This window comes from Chiloscyllium plagiosum, unplaced genomic scaffold (assembly GCF_037043375.1).
Source record: "Chiloscyllium plagiosum isolate Xiang-an unplaced genomic scaffold, Cpla_swu_hap1 HiC_scaffold_14, whole genome shotgun sequence".
NCBI classification, from domain to species: domain Eukaryota; kingdom Metazoa; phylum Chordata; class Chondrichthyes; order Orectolobiformes; family Hemiscylliidae; genus Chiloscyllium; species Chiloscyllium plagiosum.
Genome location: NW_028270152.1, coordinates 20,881,837 through 20,902,962, shown reverse-complemented (window position 1 = coordinate 20,902,962; position 21,126 = coordinate 20,881,837). Strand labels below are relative to the sequence as shown.

Below are 21,126 nucleotides of genomic sequence, written 5' to 3'. Positions count from 1 at the left end.
CCCCTCCACCCTTTATCTTACCTGAGGACGCTGTGCGGTCCATACGATGGATAGAAAAGCCATCAGCCTGAAGTGCGCAGTCAGGAATGGATGGGTAGAGCCAGGTTTCTGTGAAGCAGTGTGCATAGCATTCCTGCAGTTCAAATTGGAAGCTGAGCTGTCATCTGAGTTCGTCCATCTTGTTCTCCAGAGATTGTACAGGGATGGCAGAGATTACATTTTATTCAGCTTGAATGAGACTTGACACGTGACAGTGTCTGAATAGTGGTGTAAAAGTATAATTGAGTGTGCTGTTACCTTGCTTATGCTGCTGATATAAGTCAGAATAAAGTACACCCCGAACCCAAACCCCAGCTCATCCTCTAAGTGTCTTGACAATGATTCCTGGCCTGACCCTCTAGCTCAATTGGAGTTTCTGTTTAAATTTTCCAAATCTTCTGTCTGTTTGAATTCTCTCTTCATATCAATTTCTACAATGCAAATCACTACATTTTCCTGAGCTAATCGTTAACTTATAACCATGATTAATTTATAGGGAACATGTATACAAGGTCCTGGTTTTGCTTGGGTTTTGGGGTCTGAACCAATGTCACTTATTTTCCTATTGTTGAATTATTATCAGTGCAGCATTGGCAATAAACATTTTTTAAGTTGGCCTTGATGATTCCAGGTGAAAGCGCCCTCTTTACCTGTATGAATAAAGACATCAGACGTTTTTGACATGGTATCAAATTTCAAATAAGGTATCTAGTCTGCATACCTATAGGTCCAAACTTAACTGTGCTTGCTGTTCCTTTCTAATTGTTGCTGGAAAGTCCACTACCTAACTATTATTTTTTAAATAAGCAATCTCCTCAAAATCCATTTTTTTAACTGATTTACGGATGCTCGTCTTAATCTCTCCTTTCCCGACTTAACATCCATTTTTAAAAAATATTCTGAGAGCAACAGCATTTTAATCCAATCACAATGAAGGAATGAACTTCAAGTTCAGGGCTTGAATTTCAAGTCAAGATGGTGTGCAACTTGGAGGAGAACTTTCAGGTGATAGTATTTCCATGCATCTACTGCTCTTGTCCTTAATATTTGGAAGATGCTGTCTAAAGTCTTGATAAGTTACTACAGTGATCCTTATACATGGTACACATCGTGAGTTGGTGATGGAGAAAGATGACTGTTGAGTTGTAGATGAGGGTGGGGTCAACGGGGCAATATTTGAAAATTGTTTTAAAAAGAAATAAAGTAATACAGAAACTCGAAAGAATATTCTGAAAGTCATGAAGATGGATATTTCAGCTCCCGTTTGTTTCAGCCTCTGAATTCTGAATGAATTAATATGCCTCACTAGTTTACTCTTAAATCCGAGTTGTTTTCTTTAACTTGCTAATTCCTTGAACTTATTTTTCCCAGCATAAATTGTTGATGTTTTGTTCTGTATAGTGCTAATACAAATGATTAAATAATACTCTGCTACCAGGAATGAATTGTATGTTCAGTTACTCTTTCAGTTAATCATTTTACTGTTTTCCTAAATATTGTTGATGACGGGTTATTTCTTGGCTTATATAAAAGTATTTTTGCTCTTCACTATTGGTACTAATTGAACTGGTCAGGCCTGGAGATTGATAAGTAAGCATTTGCCAAGAGCGTGTGATGAGAGAGATGAAAATCCTGGTGATTTAATCTTAAATGAGTTGAGTGATGAAGGCCTTTCATTTAGTGCTACCAGCAAGCTGCCTTCTTTACCAAAATAAAGAATGTGTGTAAATATATATTTACTTCACTTTGCCAATTGTGGGAAATTTGTATGCAATTTTGTATACTTAAAATTTTATTCACTTGCAGAATAACCTTTTACTTAAGGCTGATGTGAAATGAATCCGAATTGCTCCATTTTATTCCATAGGGAGAAAGCTCTGATCATAAATAAAGGGCATTAGATGACATATTTTGATAAAGAAATAATTTGCAAAGGAATGGAGAATAAGCAGGAGATTGGCACTAGGTAATGATGCTCATTTAACGATTCAGTGCAAGCAAGATAGGCCAAATGGCCCCCTTCTGTGCGTAACACTTCTGTTATAGAGAAGAACTGTATCATTTCCATGTTATAGAACAAAATAAATTCTGGGTTTCAGCAACACTGATTGAGGCCCAAACTTAACCCCAGAAAATGGATCTGTATAGGCTATGGGAAAGGTGAAATTACAAATCAAAAACTGAAACAAGGACCCACTTCACTCCACTTGCTGTTTTAATGGAGGTGGGATGAGAGGTGAGCAACCAATTTTCTTGGGCAGCAGAATAGTTATTTAAATATAAACAGCTAGATTTTGGTGACCAATATGAAATCGTATTGGGAAATTTCCCAGACCCAACTCAGTTTAAAAAGTACTCCGATATGTTGTTTTCATTCTGGGGATTGTGATGAACCAAGGATGCAGAATGGAATCAGGCCCCCCAATTTCAGCTATGAAATGTAGGCAGTTATGGGTTGGTAAGTACTAAAGTGGGGTGGTTACAAGATGGACCTTGGACCTCGGTTCTATGGTGCTTTGCAGAGGTTGTTTTCTAAGTTCTTATGCCCTCTACCCTTGCACCCCTTCAAACCACCAGCCCCATGGCCCTTTGCACCCCAATACCAACTCAGTAGCAATTAATGCCCCTTTTACTCCTATGCCTGCTCATACTCTTTGTGCTAGATCATGCATGTCAAATCATGCTACTTATCCAATACACTGCCAAACCCTCTTCTACACTATACCAAGTCATTGTTCCCCACCAAAAGTTGAGAAAAAATGCATTCATCTAATTTTAGACAATCATTTGGTATTAGAGAAGCTGTTCATCTTGCAAGAATGCCAAATCTCAAATGATCACAATAATTTATATGACAGGCTCAAAAGGTTGTTGATTGTTTGGCAAGTTGACTCTAATTGCCTAAGACTTTGCCATAGCAAAAGCATGAGGAGCTATAAGCTGCCCAAACTTTTAGGTAATCACATTTTTAATCTCATGTCACATAGGTCCCAGGTGAGAATAGCAACCACGCACGAGTGCTCTTGTAGTATTGCTTGTTGCCAGGAAAAGTATAAATTATTTTATTGTCACATATATTTTACAGTGAGTAATACAGCAAAATACAGTGAAAAGCTTTTCCACTGATGTCACAATCCAACACCATTTTTAATAGTTTTAAAAATTAGAAAAAAAAGAAAGATATAGCTTAAAGAAAGTTCATCAGTACTGAGCCAGCTCATCATCAATGACTCTTGCACCACATCCCTCTTCTACTATCTCACCGCTGTCTACACAAGGCCCAACCACTGTCAAAGTTGCCGTCTTACACTGCTGGGCTGATTCTTGTCTGCCACCTCTTCACCGCCAGTAGGAGTGTTTCATTCTGTACAGAATGCATCATCATGCTAAAGTCCAAAACTTGGACTTGAGTTGATAATGAAGAAAATAGGTGGTTCATTCTGTCAATTTTGGTTAGGCTGGACAATTTGTAAGAGCAGAATCCATCCTGGAAATCATAACGTGAATGACACAGATCCAAAATGTTTACAGTATCCTTTGTGTCCTTTGCATTATGAGCAACACTCCCTTCAAGACCTGCTTTGTATTCACAATGCAACACAAACCCCAGGAGAAGCTTAGGAAAACAAAGAAAAGCTTTCCTAATACATCAATTCAAAGAAATAATGGAAAATGGAAAGGCAGCAAATTTCTGACATTGAAGTGTTGTTATGTGTCATAACAGTGTTCCTAACAGCTCCGTGACTGACGAGATTAAGGGTGCACTTATGAACAACAGATCTGAAGAAAATACAGATTTCAGTTTGCATTTTCAGAAGCAGCTTTGTTGTGTAGTTTATATTTTAACAGCTAAAAATACCTTTGAGAGGCTGCTGTTGAGAACCTGTTCTGTTGGCTGCTTTGAAGTTGGCATCTGACCAACTAATTAGCTCTTCAGTTTTATTTTCACTTTTCTTACTGATTACTTGCACTATACCTCTCTATAAGTCCCAAAGGACATTGTACCCACTGCTTTACCAAATGCTTGTTTTTCCCTCTCTCCTCAGACATTTCTTTTGCACTGGTTAATGTTATCCAAGAGGCCAAATAAGTAGCATGATTTAAGGCTGTGTCCACGTCCTCATCCAGTTTTTTAATATAATCTCATTATGAGAGGGCAGTGCCAGGCTCAGTGTTGAAGATTGTTGCTCAAAGGATTCCTTCTCGTTTATTGGAACATTATATTTTGAGGCAGTGAACCATCTTTTAATTCAGTTGCTTGCGTGTCAGGTTAAGGAGCTTGTTAACCTAAACTCTTGCATGCAATGGTATTTTTAATTTACAAGAAATGTTGTAAAGCTTAATAAAACAGTAAGGTGCATTTCCCCATCTTCTAGTGAATGTTATTGGCGGTGTCTGCAGTCAGTTGAGATTTTATGTAAATCAGCTCATTGATGGTGGATAAGCTGAAAATAGAGGTAAAGGACAGTCACAGTTATATGGAATGAATTAGGGGATTCCATCTGGTCTGCATATTTCTTATTGGAGGAACCCATTGGCTGCTACTGCTATGCTCATGCCAGCACTTTAAAGGTTTGGTCAGTATTAAAGGTTTAGTCTTACCTCTTTCTTTGTTTCTAAGGAGTTTCTCACAGCATCCTTTAATTGTGTTGCTGTGATGTAAAGCCTTTCACTGAAGGGCAGATATCTCACTTGTATTGCAGAAACACTTGTGATAGAATTTTATGAATTTGTACTTTTGCTCGGGTAGAGAAGAGAAAAGTTACATGTTGTCAGGACTGGAGGATTTGAGTTAAAAGGAGAGACAGGATAGGCTAGGACATTTTTCAGTGGAGTGTAGGAGGTAAGGGGTGACCTTACTGAGTTTTATAAAATCATGAGAGGCATGGACAAGGTGAATAGTAAAGGTCTTTTCCCGAAAGTGGGGAAGTTCAAAACTAGGGGGCATATTTTTAAGGTGAGAGGAGAAAGATTTAAAAGGAACCTAAGAGGCAACTTTTTCACAGAGGGTGGTTCATATGTGGAATGAACTGCCAGAGAATGTGGTGGATGTAGGTACTGTCACAACATTTAAAAGATGTTTGGACAGGTACATAAATAGGAAAAGTTTAGAAGAGTACGGCCAAACGCAGACAAGTGGGACTGGTTTAGTTTATAAAACTTGGTCGCATGGACACGATGGACCAAAGGCTCTGTTTCCATGTTGTATGAGTCTATGACTGTAGAAGTCGTTTCTTTACAAACATTTAGAACATGGTGTATTTTATTGGATGTGACTGTTGAGGCAAAAGGTATAACACAAAAATAAACTGACCATATGTGAAAAGGAGTGTTATAAAAGAATCTGCGAAAATGGCTGGAAAACATAGATTAGATTAGAAATTTTCTGTTGAAGTGACACATAACAAAAATAAAATCGACTGCAGCACCTAATGAACAGTAGGTTTAATGTTCGTCGGAACTGATTTGTTATGTGCTAAATTTCCCCTAAGCTGAGGCAGCTTCTGAGATGGACAGTAAAATTAGATTATGACTGTCCATGAGAAGCTGAGAAGATAATTTTTTTTAGCACAGGTAACATTTTGCATAGTTGCCAATTCTTTCAACTTCCATCTGAACGTCATTATTCTGGTAGTGTCTCAGAAAGACCCAAGCCTGCAATATCAGTTCATGAGTTTAACCTGATCCCAGTGCATAATTATAAAATAGCAAATGACCCTGACCGCAGCCGTTAGCCTTACAATGCTAGTATCTCATCCTCCAAGGCATGTACCCTGCCTCATTTAGATGGCATTATTGCAGTAATGCGATAGAATATAACTTGTAGCTGCTGGGAAGTGATCTCCAAATGTTGCTTCCTGTAAATCATTAATGATTTTGTGCTAGATTCTTCACGGGGTTTTTGCTGCATTCAGTTTGTGTGTTATGATCATAGAATTTAATCTGACTGAACGGTTTAATCGTAATACACAAGAGAAACAGAAATTTAGCTTAATAGTGTATTTAATACAATGTCTTCAAATATAAATATAGGTTTGTGGCAGTGAGAGGGATTGTACCCTCTAATTAAATTCACTAAGCCTTAAATCATTTGACACTAAGGGTCTGATTGAGCAATCTGTGTCAAAATGTTCTGTATTTAGCAGTTCTTTTTTGATGAAATGGTTATTGCACTTGACTGATCTTTCCTAAAATGGTCAACACCACTCTCTTTCTGGAAATGGCTCATTGAACCTTGTGCTCTGATTTCCTTGTTTCTTGTCTACACTTAATTTTTTCAAAAATTTAACATGGACTTGATTTATAAAGAGTTTGTTTTGTTAGAATCTTTACAGCAATTGTCATAAGACAGTTGTATCTTGCAGTTAAATGCTTTTCATTTTATTCTAAATGCCCTAACCAGACTGGTATTTTGTGCTACTAATTAGTGACACAGTTGTAGAAGTTGGGTTCATTAGCTAAAATCATGATTAAGATTTAAATTAATTTCTTCAATGTGTGGCGAATAGTATATAACATTTTGTAATTTTAAAGTAAACTTTCACATTTTACTTTTATTTTTCTACACAGCAGTAAACACTGCACAGCAATGCAACTTGCCATTAGATAAAATTGATGCTGAGAACTTTGGGTGTGGTGGATACTCTATCAACACAATAAATTAAGTCTCTAAAACAGGTTTGGAATTTGCTTTAATGGATTTGTGTTCAATCCCACTCAAATTTCAAATAGCTTGGTTGCTTGGAAGAATTTGGCCCACTTCACACGTGTACAGAGGAACCTTGATTATCTGGCATTCAATTATCAGAATTTCAGATTATCAGGACAAGATCACAAGGTCCCGATGCTTGGCTAAACTGTGTTATCCGGCATTCGATTATCCGAACAAAATACTGCTGACCTGAGGTGTTCGGATAATCAGAGATATGTATATATCCATATTTGAATACAGGAAGACAAATGATCAGGCTGTTGCTAAAGACCTTGTACATGCCCTAACTTCATTTTTGTTATTCTTGATAACCAGTTGGGTGATTTTAAGTGATCTCCATTGGGAAATAGCAAAATGGAGGTGAAACACCACCTCCACAAAGAAAGATTTGGATGTTAGTCACCCTACGCTCTTGCAGTGTCTAATTGGAAAGGAGCTTTATCAGAACTGGAAGAAGCTGCTGTCCCAAGCTAAATTATATGTGATAAGGAGACTTGTAGCAGGTTTCTGGGAGGAAATTAAGAGTATAACTTTGGTAGTGGGAGATATGTGCTGCTATAGTTAAACACAATCCTTTTACTTCTTGAGAATTAGTTTGAATCTAGCCTCATCTGGTGAAAGTTCAAATGTAATTCCAAATCAGCATGTGCCAAATTTGGTCCAAATTTATGCGTGGGCTCCTGTCATTGTTGTGTGAGATGAGTCAGTTTAATTTCCCATCAAGATTGACTGGTGGTTTTAGATTTATGAAGGTCTGCTCAGTTTTGCTACATGTACTTTGCATTCAAAAACTTTTTTCCTCAATTTTCAAAATATTCAATTTTAACTTATCCTGATCCAATATAGAGGGAAAGGTGATCAGGTCTCATTATCATCTCAGCCTTTAAATTTAAAGATTAGTGACACAGGTCTTACAATCAAGTATGGGAGGTTCATATGCATAGTGCAAAATGTAAATAAAGAAATAGTTTTGCCACTTGTGCAATTCTGAAAGGTTGCATTAAATATAATATCCACTCATTTAAACACAGAGTAGCAGAATTTTAATCTAGTTTTGAAGAGTCATTGGACTTGAAACATTAACTCTGCTTTCTGCTCCCAGATGTTGCCAGACCTGCTGAGTTTCTCAGGAGAATCGACGTTTCGAGCATAAGCCCTTCTTCAGGAATGAGGAGGGTGTACCAAGCAGGCTAAGATAAAAGGTATTCCCAATGCCCCTTCCCCAAGTCCCTCCTCCCTACCTTTTATCTTAGCCTGCTTGGCACACCCTCCTCATTCCTGAAGAAGGGCTTATGCCCGAAACGTCGATTCTCCTGTTCCTTTGATGCTATCTGACCTGTTGCGCTTTTCCAACAACACATTTTTAAGCTCTGATCTCCAGCATCTGCAGTCCTCACTTTCTCCTGCTGAGTTTCTCAGCAATTTCTGTTTTTGTTTCAGGTTTCCAACGTCTTCAGTTTTTTGGTTTATTATGGAATTTAAATCTGGCTAGTTCTTGGTTGTTTTACTTTTTCTGTTAATTTATTGTGAGACTAAGACTTTTCTGTGCATGTTTTGAAGTTTAAATCTTATATAGTACAATCTAAATATACCAATATTAACCCACTGATTGAAAAGTGTGAAATCTGAATATAAGTATACAAGGCACCTTGCTGTCCAACTCCTGTAACTCTTGGAACCGAACTCTTCAGATAAATTATTTGAGGCATGGAAGATATTTGAAAATGTGGGATAGTTAGAGATTAAATTTAAATTCAGATGCAAAATTAAATTATTTAAAATTATGAATTTCACATTATGTTTAATGACATTCCACCTTGTTGCAATAGTGTGCTTGTCATTCTCAAACCTGCAGCTACAAAGAAACAGTAGAGATTAAGTACTGGGGCTGCTGGCAGTGCTGCGGTGAACTATTACCATTGTTAATAAGGGCTACAGATGGACCTTCCCCTGTTGACTGACTGAATTATATAATGACTTTTTGAATAATTAAGAACCAGCAAGGTTCCTGATTTGATTCGCAGTTTGTGCTGAGTTACTTGATCTCAACTGGGGATGCAGTTGGCTTGGTTTAGATGCTGAGAATTTTCCAGCGTTTCTGTTCCCGATTGCTTTCAACTGATATATTCTGTAACTGTGTGTAATTATCAGCACAACCAGTGAGGACAGAATCTGACTTAACTGAGGAGATGCCAGCGTGAAGAAGATTGCTGACCCTTCTGTTGAGAGTCAGATGTGAATAATGTATCTTGCAGAAAGTAGTGAAGAACTCCTGACATCCGCAAAATTGTAGCCTAACAAGGAGAACAAAGTGAGAAAATCTTTGAGTCAACTTTTAATTTGAGCAGAATGGCATTTGTGTCATAGGGAGGCATAAAGCTTACAATGTGATAAGGAATAAAAGCAATTAAAAAGCCTATACTGTGTGGGAATTATAATTGCAAATATCTTGAAAGAACATTATGAAAATGTAGCAAGAATCCCATATAACCTATTTAAGGATGCTCTGTTAACATTGTTAGAACTAAAGTAATCTAATATGACATCAGCTTCTAGTCACTAATACTATTGGGGTGAGGCAAAATCTCTGCAGTTGTGCTTTCCTGGCAAATGGACTGCATAATTTTTGCATTGATGGTTTACTTTGAAAAAAGGGTTTTAGGATCAGGCAGGCAAGCACAAAGCAAAATAGCAAAAATTCAGGCTACAATTAACAATTGATTAGCTGTTATAATTAGATTTACTGCCATAAGGAATAGTGAGAAGGGGATTTGAGTGTAACTGTGATTATGGAAATTTTGTCTGATGCTGTGTACTATTGTAAGCTTTCCAGTAGCTCCACTTATATTTTTGAATGGAGTTTCCACTGCATTTCTGATAACAAGAAAATGCAGTGGCAAAGTGAGAGCAGCTGCCAAGAATGTTTCCAGAAAATTGGCTATATTTTTGCCAAAGATAGACTTTTAAAATGGTGGCCAGGACCTGGATTCAGATGTCTGCTTTATTTTCAACAGATTCCATTTTCTCTGACAAAGAACGGGGGCATATGAAGATATGAATTATGACTACCATTCAGCCCCTCAAGTCTGTGCTGTCTTTCAGTAAGATTATGGGTAATCTAATTGTAACCTCAAATCCGCATTTCTGCCAACTAATGATCTTTCAAAACCTTGCTTAACAAGAATCTCTTCATCTCAGCCTCAAAAATATTCAAGGAATCTACTTTTATCACCTTTTCAGCAATCGAGTTCCTTGACCTTTGTCTGTTTTAAACATAAGACGATAAGAAATAGGAAGAAGAGTCGGCCATTTGGCCCCTCAAGCCAATTCCATCATTCAGTAGGATAATGGCTGATCTGACATTCCTCGCGTCCACTTTCCTGCCCTTTCCCATCTTTGTATGTTTTAATCTAGTCACTTAACTCTTCTGAACTCCACCGAATAGAAGCCTACCCTATTTAACCTTTTCTCATTCCAGATATGAGTAAATTCGTCAACCTTCTCTGACCTCCAAGGGCCAGTACTGTGCCCTGACCTTTCGTTGCAGTCTCATCAGTGCATTGAATAACTGAACGTAATCTTCCTATATGTGTATTCTGTTCTCCTTGTGATAAATTGTGTTGTGTGGCATTCTCACTCTACTGAATGGGATAGACTTCAAACAGATCTAGCAACTCAAGACTGGGAATCCATGAAATGCTCCAAATGCAATGTGCAAACTCATGATCTAGAGATCTCCCACTTTACCATTACTTTCAAACCCCAGGATCAACCCCTCAACAAAAAGTGAAGGAGGGCATATAAGGAGCATGACCAGGCATACAAAAAAAAATCATCTTGGTGAAGCTACACAGAACTGCTTGCATGCCAAAGAGCTAAAGCAGCAAGTGATAGACAGAGCCAAACAGTTCCACAATCCAAAGATCAGATCTAAACACTGCAGTCCTGCCACATTTAGTCATGATTGCTGGGGATGGACAAGTAAACTCACTGGAGGAGAAGGCTCCACAGATGTCCCCATCATCAATAATAGTGGGCCCAGCATATCAGTGCAAACGATGAAGCCGAAGTAGTTGCAACAATTTTCAGCCAGAAGTGCTCTATGTATAATACAACTTGGCCTCCTCCAGAGATTGTCAGGATCAGTCTGCAATCAGTTCAATTCCCTCCACCTGATAGCAAGAAATTGTTGGAGACACTGGACACTGCAAAGATTGAGTCCTGACAACATTCCGGTAATACTAGTCAAGACTTGTGCTGCAGAGCCTTCCTCACCACTATCCAAGTTATTCTAGCACAACTACAACACTGGCATTTACCCAACAGTATGGAAAATTGCCCAAGAATATCCTCTATACAAATAGCATGAGAAATCCAACGTTGCCAGTTATAGCCCTATTTGTCTGCTCTCAAAGTGATGGAAGGTAAAATCAGTAGTGTCATTAAGTAGAACTTACTGAGTAATGACCTGCGTAATGATGCTAAGTTTGGGTTCTGCTATGGCCACTCAGATCCAGACCTAATTACAGCCTTGGTTCAAACATGGACTAAAGAGCTGAATTCTTCAGGTGAGATTAGAGTGACTGCTCTTGACATCAAAACCACATTTGACAGAGTATCGTATCAAGGATCCTGAGAAAACCTGAAGTTAACAGGAATCTGAGGAAAGCTTTTCACTGGTTAGATTTATTCATGGCACAAAGGAAGATGTATGTGCTTGTGGGAAGTTAATCATCTTGGCTCAAGGACATTTCTGCAGAAGTTCCTCAAGGTGTTGTCCTGGGTCCAGTCATCTTCAGCTACATCACAAATGATCTTCCCTCCATCACAATGGCAGAAGCAGAGATGTTTGCTGATGTTTGCACAATGTTCAGCATCATTCAAAACTCCTCTGTTGCTTAAACAGACAATGTCCAAATGTAGCAAGACCTAGACAATATCCACATTTGGGCTGACAAGTGGAAAGTAATGTTTGCATTGCACAAATGCCAGGCAATGACCATCTCCAACAAGAGAGAATCTAACTATTGGCCCTTGAAATTCAGTGACATTACAATGATTGAATACCATCATCCTGGGGGTTAACATTGACCAGAAACTGAACTGAACTACCATATAATAGCTATGGCTGCAAGAACAGATCAGAGCATACAAATCTTGCAGCAAATAACTTATCTCCTGACTCTCCAAAGCTTGTCCACCACGTAAGTCAGCATTGTGATAGAATACTCCCCACTTGGCCTGGTTCCAACAACACTGAATTTTGGCACCATCCAGGACAAGGCAGTCATTTAGCCCATTGAATCCACCAGAATTTAACTTGCCGTGATCCTCTGTCTCAATGCTATTCTCTATCATGCTTCCCCCTACCCCTTGACACTTTTAGGTTATAGAAATCCATCTATTTATTAAATGTATTCAGTGATTTCATCTTCATGCCAACTATAGTAGAGAATATACAGTAGAGAATTCCTCAGGCTTATCACCCTCTGAGATGAAGAAATTTCTCCTCACCCTGAAACCATGACCCACTGTTTTGAACCCCTGCCCATGGGAAATATCATCTCTACATACAGAGTATCAGGCCCTCTCAAAATTTTATACATTTCATGAGATTTCCTCTTATTCTTCTAAACTCCAATGAATATAGGTGGCTTTGTAATGGCTTCAATGGGCAGGCAGTGGATAATGACACTGGGCTATGACAATGCAAAAAGCCAAAGCTGAGGGGGAATTTGGTGATATTGACCATAAATAAAAGCTGAATTAGAATATGTGGATCCTAAAAGCTGATAGAGATTGACAAGGGTAGCAATATAAAAGAGTATCTTGACTGTCAGGCAGAGCCTGGAACTCTCAGGTATGTGGCAGAAGTGGGTACTGCAGATGCTGGAGATTAGAGTCAAGATTAGAGTGGTGCTGGAAAAGCACAGCGGGTCAGGCAGCATCCGAGGAGCAGGAAAATCGATGTTTCGGGCAAAAGCCCTTCATCAGGAATTCCTCATTCCTGATGAAGGGCTTTTGCCCGAAACATCGATTTTCCTACTCCTCGGATGCTGCCTGACCTGCTGTGCTGTTCCAGCATCACTGTAATCTTGCTTCTCAGGTATGTGTTCAGGCAAGCATTACCTATATGCCTGTTATTACTCCATGCCAAGTACCAGAAGTCACTCTATAAGTTAAATGTAATATATCTTCTCTTTAACAATCCCTCATGTTGAGGAGGATTGTTTCTTGTGGATAGCTGGGTGAAGTGAGATGTTTGCATTGGTTGTGGATTCAGAGATGGGTATTGAGCCCTGCCTTAGTGTTACAATATATAAATGTTTGGCTTTTAACCCTAATGTCCTCCTCTGATCTCTTCTTGGCACATTTAATGTGGCATTATACTCATCTGATGCTGTTGGTAGATTGCATTTGTTATACCTCACTAGGTCAAGTTCCACTCTTGGAGTCTTCACAAAAGTTAAAACTTTTTCTCAAAGTTTTAACTTTTCCAATTTGACCAGTCAGAAAGATCTAAGTTTATAGAAAACACTGATTATGTTTTTGTACTCAAGCAGAATTACCATAGTTCAATGGATTTTAACAACAGGTAAAATTGTGAACTGTCAGCGTAACCTGTACCAGTTGAAACTCTTAAGCCTTCTGAAACCCCCAATTCACACAAGCACAGGTAAGGTAGACATTCAAATACATATTGGCCTCATGGATGCATGAATGGAAGGGAAAGAAGTAGTGGGTAAAAAAATCAATTCGACCAGTCCTCAAGATTTTGATGAAGGGGTCCGTTACATATCGCGAATCCATTAGTTTTTCAAGTTTTTCCTTCAGGCTCAGTCTTCACAGTAGGCACTGGTTCACAGATTATAATGTCTTAATGGTTAAAGATAGCAACTGATGTGGGGACAACAAATTGGTTTCTTTAGTTTCAGATGTTTTTCTGGGGAAAGAGACACATATGCTCCAGATGCTCAAGGGCTCTTCATTGTGTCATTCATCTCCGTGAGCTGCTTCGTAACCAATCAGATTTGCCATCAAGCAGATGACCTTTGCGTCCACAACTTGTCACAATTCCACAAACCAATTAGCAACTGGTTGGTCTCTGAATCTCTTCTTTATGTACACATCGTGGTGCAGTGCAGTAATTCCTTCCTCAGCCTTTTGATGTAAAATAGTCCTTTTCCCAATTCAGTCCACAATCAAAAATGAAGTAAGATCCAGTTTACACACATCAGACTGCTGTATTTCAATGCATCTCACCAGATGTTAATCATAGCTGCCAGATTGGGAATGAATATTGAAGCCCTGCCATATATAGTCCAGATCAACTAGGACTCCCTTTTTCTAAATATGACTACAGTAAGATTAATGATGTATGAGCACGGCAATTTTATTCTATTGAAGTATAAATTTGCAAACAACTGTGTTTGGACTGGTTGAAGAAGTTCCTTTGAGGTCCTACAGAGACTTTGTACAATTGTAGAATATGCCTCATTAAATCATTGCCTTGTGAATTATTAAGATGTTAAGACAGTAAGTTTTCTTTTAATGGGCTAGATTGAGAGGTACCTTTCACTATGTAATGGCTTTGCTGTCAAGCCATCATTGGAAATTAATCTCTACTTTTCTGGTTGGTAACTGTGAAACGCTCAGTGATAAAAGATTATTCAAGGAGAAAGTGAAGTGCCACCATTGTCCTGTAAAGCTTTTATCTTGATGGAAGAAGTCATCTGTGTTGTTGTACAGATGTGTGAGGCATAATATATTTATTTATCCAGTGCAAAAGGTTCTTGAAGCATTCCTTTCATTACATCAGTTGTGTAATTTTATAGTCTCTGCAAAACTTCTTGGCAAGGAAGATAATTGCTTCGACTGCTGTCTTCTGCACAATTCCTAGTTCTGCGGCTACTGTTCTCAGAGTTGAGATCCAACATTGTAAATATAGTTAACAAATGCTGAATTGGACAGTCTGGGAATTCTGTTGTCAAGAAACAGGTTTTTCAGATCTTCTAGCTGAGAGTTAACTCCATTACAATCAGGGTAATTTGGAGTGCTTCGTTAATCAATAACTCCAAGTCTGCTACATATGCCAAGTCCTTTGTTACAAGGTTGAATCCTCCATCATTACGCTTTCTAGAACCTTTGATTAGAAGCTTGATGTTCTTCCATTAGTTGTCCTTGACTGACCCAGACCCTCACTGTTCTGAGTGAGCCCTATGACTCTCCAAATGGAGATATGGCACTGTACTATTAGAACAGCAAAGATTTGTAATTCAGCTGTGCATTTAGAAATTCTGAGTTTGCATGTGCCTGAGTCCTGCTTTACAAGTAATGAGTGTGTTTATGATGCATCTGTATTTTTATGCACACTCAAATAACTGAGTTGTACACATTCTATTAATATATTGTATATTTCACAATTTTTGGAATATTTTATTCAAACTGCAATTGTTAAGAACATCTATCAGAAACTGGCAGGAATGAATTGATAAGATAGAGAGTGCTTTTTTTTCTTAACAGTAGTGCATCTGTCACGTTCTGTTGAATGCAATAGCTTAGCCAAGTGTTCATTATTCATGTGTGAGACTTAATGAATGCTAGACAGCTGTTCAATCACAGGGACATCATGTCTAAACTCTGTCAAGGCTTGACTAAATGTCTTCTGGTCTTCAATCCGTAATGAGGCAATATAGACTCATGACTATCTCTACAAGAATAAAAATGGATATTGGAAGTTTTTATTCACTTCTACAACTTTTAAAGCATGGAATGTTTTATGATAAATAGTTGTTTGGATTGAGATTCTAACACGATTTAAAAGGTAAGTTACTAGCTATGCATGTGAAGAGGGGAAAAAAGAGCAAACAAGAAGAGTGGTGAAGCATAATGCATCATTTGAAGAAGTGAAACTGATGCGATGGAGGGAATATCTGTCTCTAATCTTGTGAATTCCATGATTACTGTTACTTGGGTGTAACATTGAAGAATTTGTAGTACCAGTGTAATACTAAATCCTAGAAATCTACTAGGTATCCTTAAGTCATTCTATTTTTTGCCACTTGCATTAAAACTGAATCTGAGGATTTATAAAGGAGGTGAAACCTTGTCTATAGTTGATGCTACAGTTACATCTATATTTGTAGAATTAGTGCATGCTCAATTTTCATAGGTTTCATTTTCATTTGATTGGAGAAATTCTTGGCTGTTTCTGCAGCCAAGTTCTTCCACGTCTCCTGTTCCAAAGCATTCCATTGATGCAATTTTGATGTTTTCACTGCACTCACACACTATTGAATTCCAGAAGAACATTAAATAAGAGTCCTTGAAGCTCACCGTTGTCATTCACTGATCATACATGTTCTTCGATTACAATTTCATCTTCCCACATTTATTCTCTTTCTCCTTTTTCTTAAAACAGAAGCAGCATATTACACCTGCTATGAATCTGAAATAAGAACAGAACATATTGGGGATATTCAGCATGTTTCCTATATGCCTGATGAAGGGCTTTTGTCCGAAACGCCGATTTTCCTGCTCCTCAGATGCTGCCTGACCTGCTGTGCTTTTCCAGCACCACTTTAATCTAGACTCTGGTTTCCAGCATCTGCAGTCCTTGTTTTTACCTGATCCATATTCAGCATGTTTGTCAACATCTGTGTCGAGAGAAACAGCTAACATTTCAGGTCAAGGACCTTTCTTGATCTGAAATATTTTTCTCTGTCGATGCTGAGTATTTCCAGTGTTTCCTATTTATCTTTTTTCCTGTGTGTGCAGAGAACCAGATACTCTGATTATCCTCTTTGGACGACAACTTTTATAATTAACTGCATGACTCAGTTTCCTTTTTTTATTGTTGGTTTTCAGGTGAATCTTATAGAAATAATCCTGCATAACATACGCTAAGCAAGTGATTTATCATACTGTGACAACCTGTGACAAACCCTGTTGCTGTTAAGCAGCTATTGAAAGATTTCCTCAACAGTCGTGTGAAATCAGCAGGACCAATGATAATTGGCTGACTTTTGCAAAAGTGCAGATTGGTGGATTGTTTTCTTTTAAGCAATGTTTGCATTCTTTTTTTAATGAGGAAGAAAATCAACATTGTAGGATATGATTGCATTGTAAACATATATATGCTGGATATTAATGCTGATATATGTAAAGTGTCAAAGAAGATAGAATCACCTATAATTTGTGTAGTGACACAGTACAAAGGGGTACTGTTGGATCAGTGCATAGACCTGACAAGTACAGTCCTATTACTGGTTCACTGATGATATTACAAGTAAAGCATTTTGCACAGTTAGAATAACATGAGGTAAATCCAATTTCTGGAATGTACCTTTAATGGGCTTGCTGCAGACATCCTGCTGTGTGTGCAATTCTATGGATTTGTTAATAATTTTTCTCACGACTGCTCTGTGATTTTCTTTGACTGCGATTGCAATTTAGATATATCTTAACTGTTATGTCATAATCAGGTTGAATGGAAATCAATAATTAATATTTAAAAATAAGCATTTGTGAATGCATGAGGATAGTTTTGCAGCAGCTGATGTAATATTCTGCCTGGTGAGCTGAGAGTAACTCTGCATCATACATCAACAGATACATTTTCAGTTACTTTTATTGTTTTTCCTGGAGGCAGCATTCACCAAAATGAAAACATGTAATCATCCATCTGAATCAAAGCAAAATATCAGAATAATTTGGGGCTGATTTCTTATCTGCCAGTTGTGGCTGCATAAGAGGAGGTGGTTTATTGGTAATGTCATTGGTAATCCAGAGCTCTGGTTAATGTTCTGGCTTCATAGGTTTGAATCATGGCAGCTGGTGAAATTTGAATTCAGTGAATATCATGAATGAAAAAATAAAGCTAATTTAATCATGACTGTGTAATATTTAACATTGTCAGTTATTGTTTAAAAACTCACTAGGTTCATTGATATTCTTTTGGGAGGGAAATCTGCCAGTTTTACTGGTCAGGCCTACTTGTGACTTCAGACCCACAAAAATGTGATTAACCCTAAGCCAACCTCTGAAATGGATGTGAGAGCCAATCAGGTTCAAGAGCAGTTAGTGATGGGCAACAAATGCTGGCTTAGGTGACATCCATATCCGATATAAGGCTAAACCAAAAAATGAGGAGTGTAGTACAGGGTGTACCTAATTTAAGAATGTCCAGCTTAACCAACACTCGTATTTAATAATGCAGTCTCATATAGGAGTGTAATTTTAAATGTCCAACATGTGAGCAGCTAGTTTATATTGTCCTGCATTGTGTTTCAATTTACATACAAATCAACTTCTAAACTGACCCAAGAATGGAATCTGTTAGCAACTTGGGGACTGTCTGTCATGCCTTTTGAATAGTCGTGAAGTGATCTCTTCTGAGTCTGGCAGCTATTCTGGATTGGACTAATTTGTATATGAACATGAGTGCAAGGTGGGAGTTCCATCTGGCTTACCGGAACTTGGAAGCAGAAGTTTCGATAAATAGTTGGGCTCAGAATAGAACATTTCACTTTGAAGGTGATTTCTGAGCAGCTAAAACCATCTCCTATTTACAAAATGGATCTGCTGCTCTCATCTTGTTATTTTTAAAACATCTGCAGAACTTAAATAGAAATTGGGTCTTCTCTCCATACACCCGCTGATTTGAAGTCACAGATTTCATAACTAGTGTCAAAGAATTTTTTCTAATCAATATCTGTCCAATGTCACCTTTTGTAAAATATTGTGGAAGGCAATGTACCATTACTCCACCTTTTTATGATTTGGAGATACCGGTGTTGGACTGGGGTGTACAAAGTTAATTGGAAGCACACTAGCTTTCGGAGCGACGACAATCACCTGATGAAGGAGCGTCACTCCGAAAGCTAGTGTGCTTCCAATTAAACCTGTTGGACTATAACTTGGTATTGTGTGATTTTTAACTTTGTCCACCTTTTTAAACACTCTTGCTTTGTTTCACCAGGTATTTCTCAAATACACCCATTTGACCCCTTGAAATTCATTGCATATAAATGTTCTGCAAACCTGGTGTTACAGATCTCCATCCCTAGTTAATATTTATAACACTGCAGGAGCTGACCTGGATGAGGTATTGCCAACAGTAAATAGACAGAGTGGTGTATGTTTTCTTTCATTTCTGTTATGAAAATACTTTGAGGATAACTTTAACTTAACTTGTCAGGTGGGAATCTCATGCAATTGAGCATATTGCTCATTAATTACTTGCTGAATATTGGTTTCCATTGTCTTCAACAAAAAGGTCCATCTTTAATTGATCCCTTCCTGATTGGCAGATTAGTTTAAAATTCACCCTTTAATCTATACAGTCCTTTGTGTTTGGATGAATTCCATGAGACCCCTCCTTGGCATATCTCAATGGAGCAGCAGTCAATAAACGGGGAGTTGGATTACCGAAACAGTAATATAAGCCATAAAAAATCCAGTTCAAATTGTGTAGTGTCCTGGTCAGACCCAATCTTGAGTATTGAGTTCAGTATCAAGATATTTAAGTTGTTTGGATGTAAGTAATATGTGGTTGTTTTGTTTTTAAGCAGTTAATGTTTAAGAAACTTTGGAACACAGATCATTATGTTGTAAACCTCAAATTGAGCATTACGACTATCTGTTTTCAATAATTGATTTGGACGGTGATGAAATAATAGAACTGCTTTTAAACTAAAATGTCAATTTGTGTATTTTTTGTCAAATTGAGAGTAACAAGAGGAATACAATGTTTCTAACATGTAATGGTATAGGCAACCTTTAGCGATCAATATTGGTATTAATTAGGCAGTGCCAACAAGATGATTATTGTAGTTTCTAAGCAAAGCTTTAGCTACGGTAAGTTAACTTGAACTCTCTTTATTCAGTTTAGAAGTTGAAAAACTGTAAAACAAGTCATTAACATATGAAAATGATGGGCAGACAGCAAGCATCTGCTCCACCAACCCTGTCGCATACCACTATGGTGCAACTGAACACCATGAACCACATTAATCCCCCAGCAGGCAGGAAACTCCTAAGAAAAGTAAAAAAAGGAAATCCTTAAACTGATTCGGAGTCTGGAAATCTCTCTCCATACCTAAAGTTGATCAAACAATTTTCCAATTGCCATAGTGACATTGATGTATGTTGCCCGATATTGACTGTCTGATCAAGAAAACAAACACCTGATGTCAGATGAGTCCCATATTTACGTATCAGCAGTCCCTAGGTCCTCTCTGATATAGCTAACTTCAAAGTTGTCTTAAGCTTTTATTAGCTCTACTATCCACGAAGAAGTGTTCACGTTGTCTATCCATACTGAACAAAGTTTAATGGAAGATTTTACATTTAGCTCACAACAGGGAGCCAATTACAGGGGTTTCATTTGCATACTGTGACCCTGATAATCTGAACAAAAGATACAAAGTTGTAGTGGTGCTTTATGTCCCTGGGGTTAATTTATTGACAGAAAGGAATAACATCAAGAAATGAATGAATGATCAGAGATTTTTTTTGTGTGGTATGGATCATTTAACTCATTATGCATTCAAGAACGCAGACTTATGATGCCAGCCAAAAAAGCAAAAGTTCACCAGAGCAGACATTGTAAATTTAACTCACAAAAGGTTGTCTTGACTACTGCCATTGTGATAGAAACAGCTTTGTTTTACTTATCATGTAGAATTTACAGTTTAGAAACAGATTACTTGATTCAGCTGATTTACTTTTATGTTCCACTTAAGCCTCCTTTCATGTACTCCTTCCATCCCTATGAACGTAATCTCCTATACCATTGTACCTTACGTATGTCTAGCTTCCCCGTGAGTTCATGATTCAGAAATCTAAACCAACATTTCAGTGCAGTACTGAAGAGTACTGCACTGTCTGACGGATGAACATTTAGATGAGATGCCCAGCTGACGCCTCAGTTTGCTCTCTCGGGTAAAACATCCTTTGGTATGAAGGGCTTTTGCCCGAAACCTCGATTTCGCTGCTCGTTGGATGCTGCCTGAACTGCTGTGCTCTTCCAGCACCACTGATCCAGAATAAAACATCCTCTGGCCTTGTTTGAAGAGTAGCTGTGTTCTTCAATACATATATTCCCCCCCCGCCCCGCCAATATCACCATAAAACAAATTGTCTGGTCATCTGATTATTGTTTGTGGAATGAAATGCTTTGTTTCCTAATTTAGAATACAGGAATTACAACACTGTCTTGTACTTCAGGATGCCTTGATGTTACAAAAGTGTCAAATAGGTGCAAACCATTTTTGTTTTGTGCTACCTCCACACCCCATTAATTAATAAATGGAAAGAAATTGTGCATTTTATGTATTTAATGTGGTTTTGAAAAATGCCATTTGAAGAATATT

At 38.0% G+C, this 21,126-nt stretch overlaps 1 protein-coding gene across 8 annotated transcripts in view; it reads left to right on the top strand.

Moving 5' to 3' along the window:
* The window catches only part of celsr3 (cadherin, EGF LAG seven-pass G-type receptor 3), a 251,061-nt gene that overhangs the window by 14,367 nt on the left and 215,568 nt on the right, over positions 1–21,126 (top strand). The gene's annotated exons all lie outside the window — the stretch shown is intronic.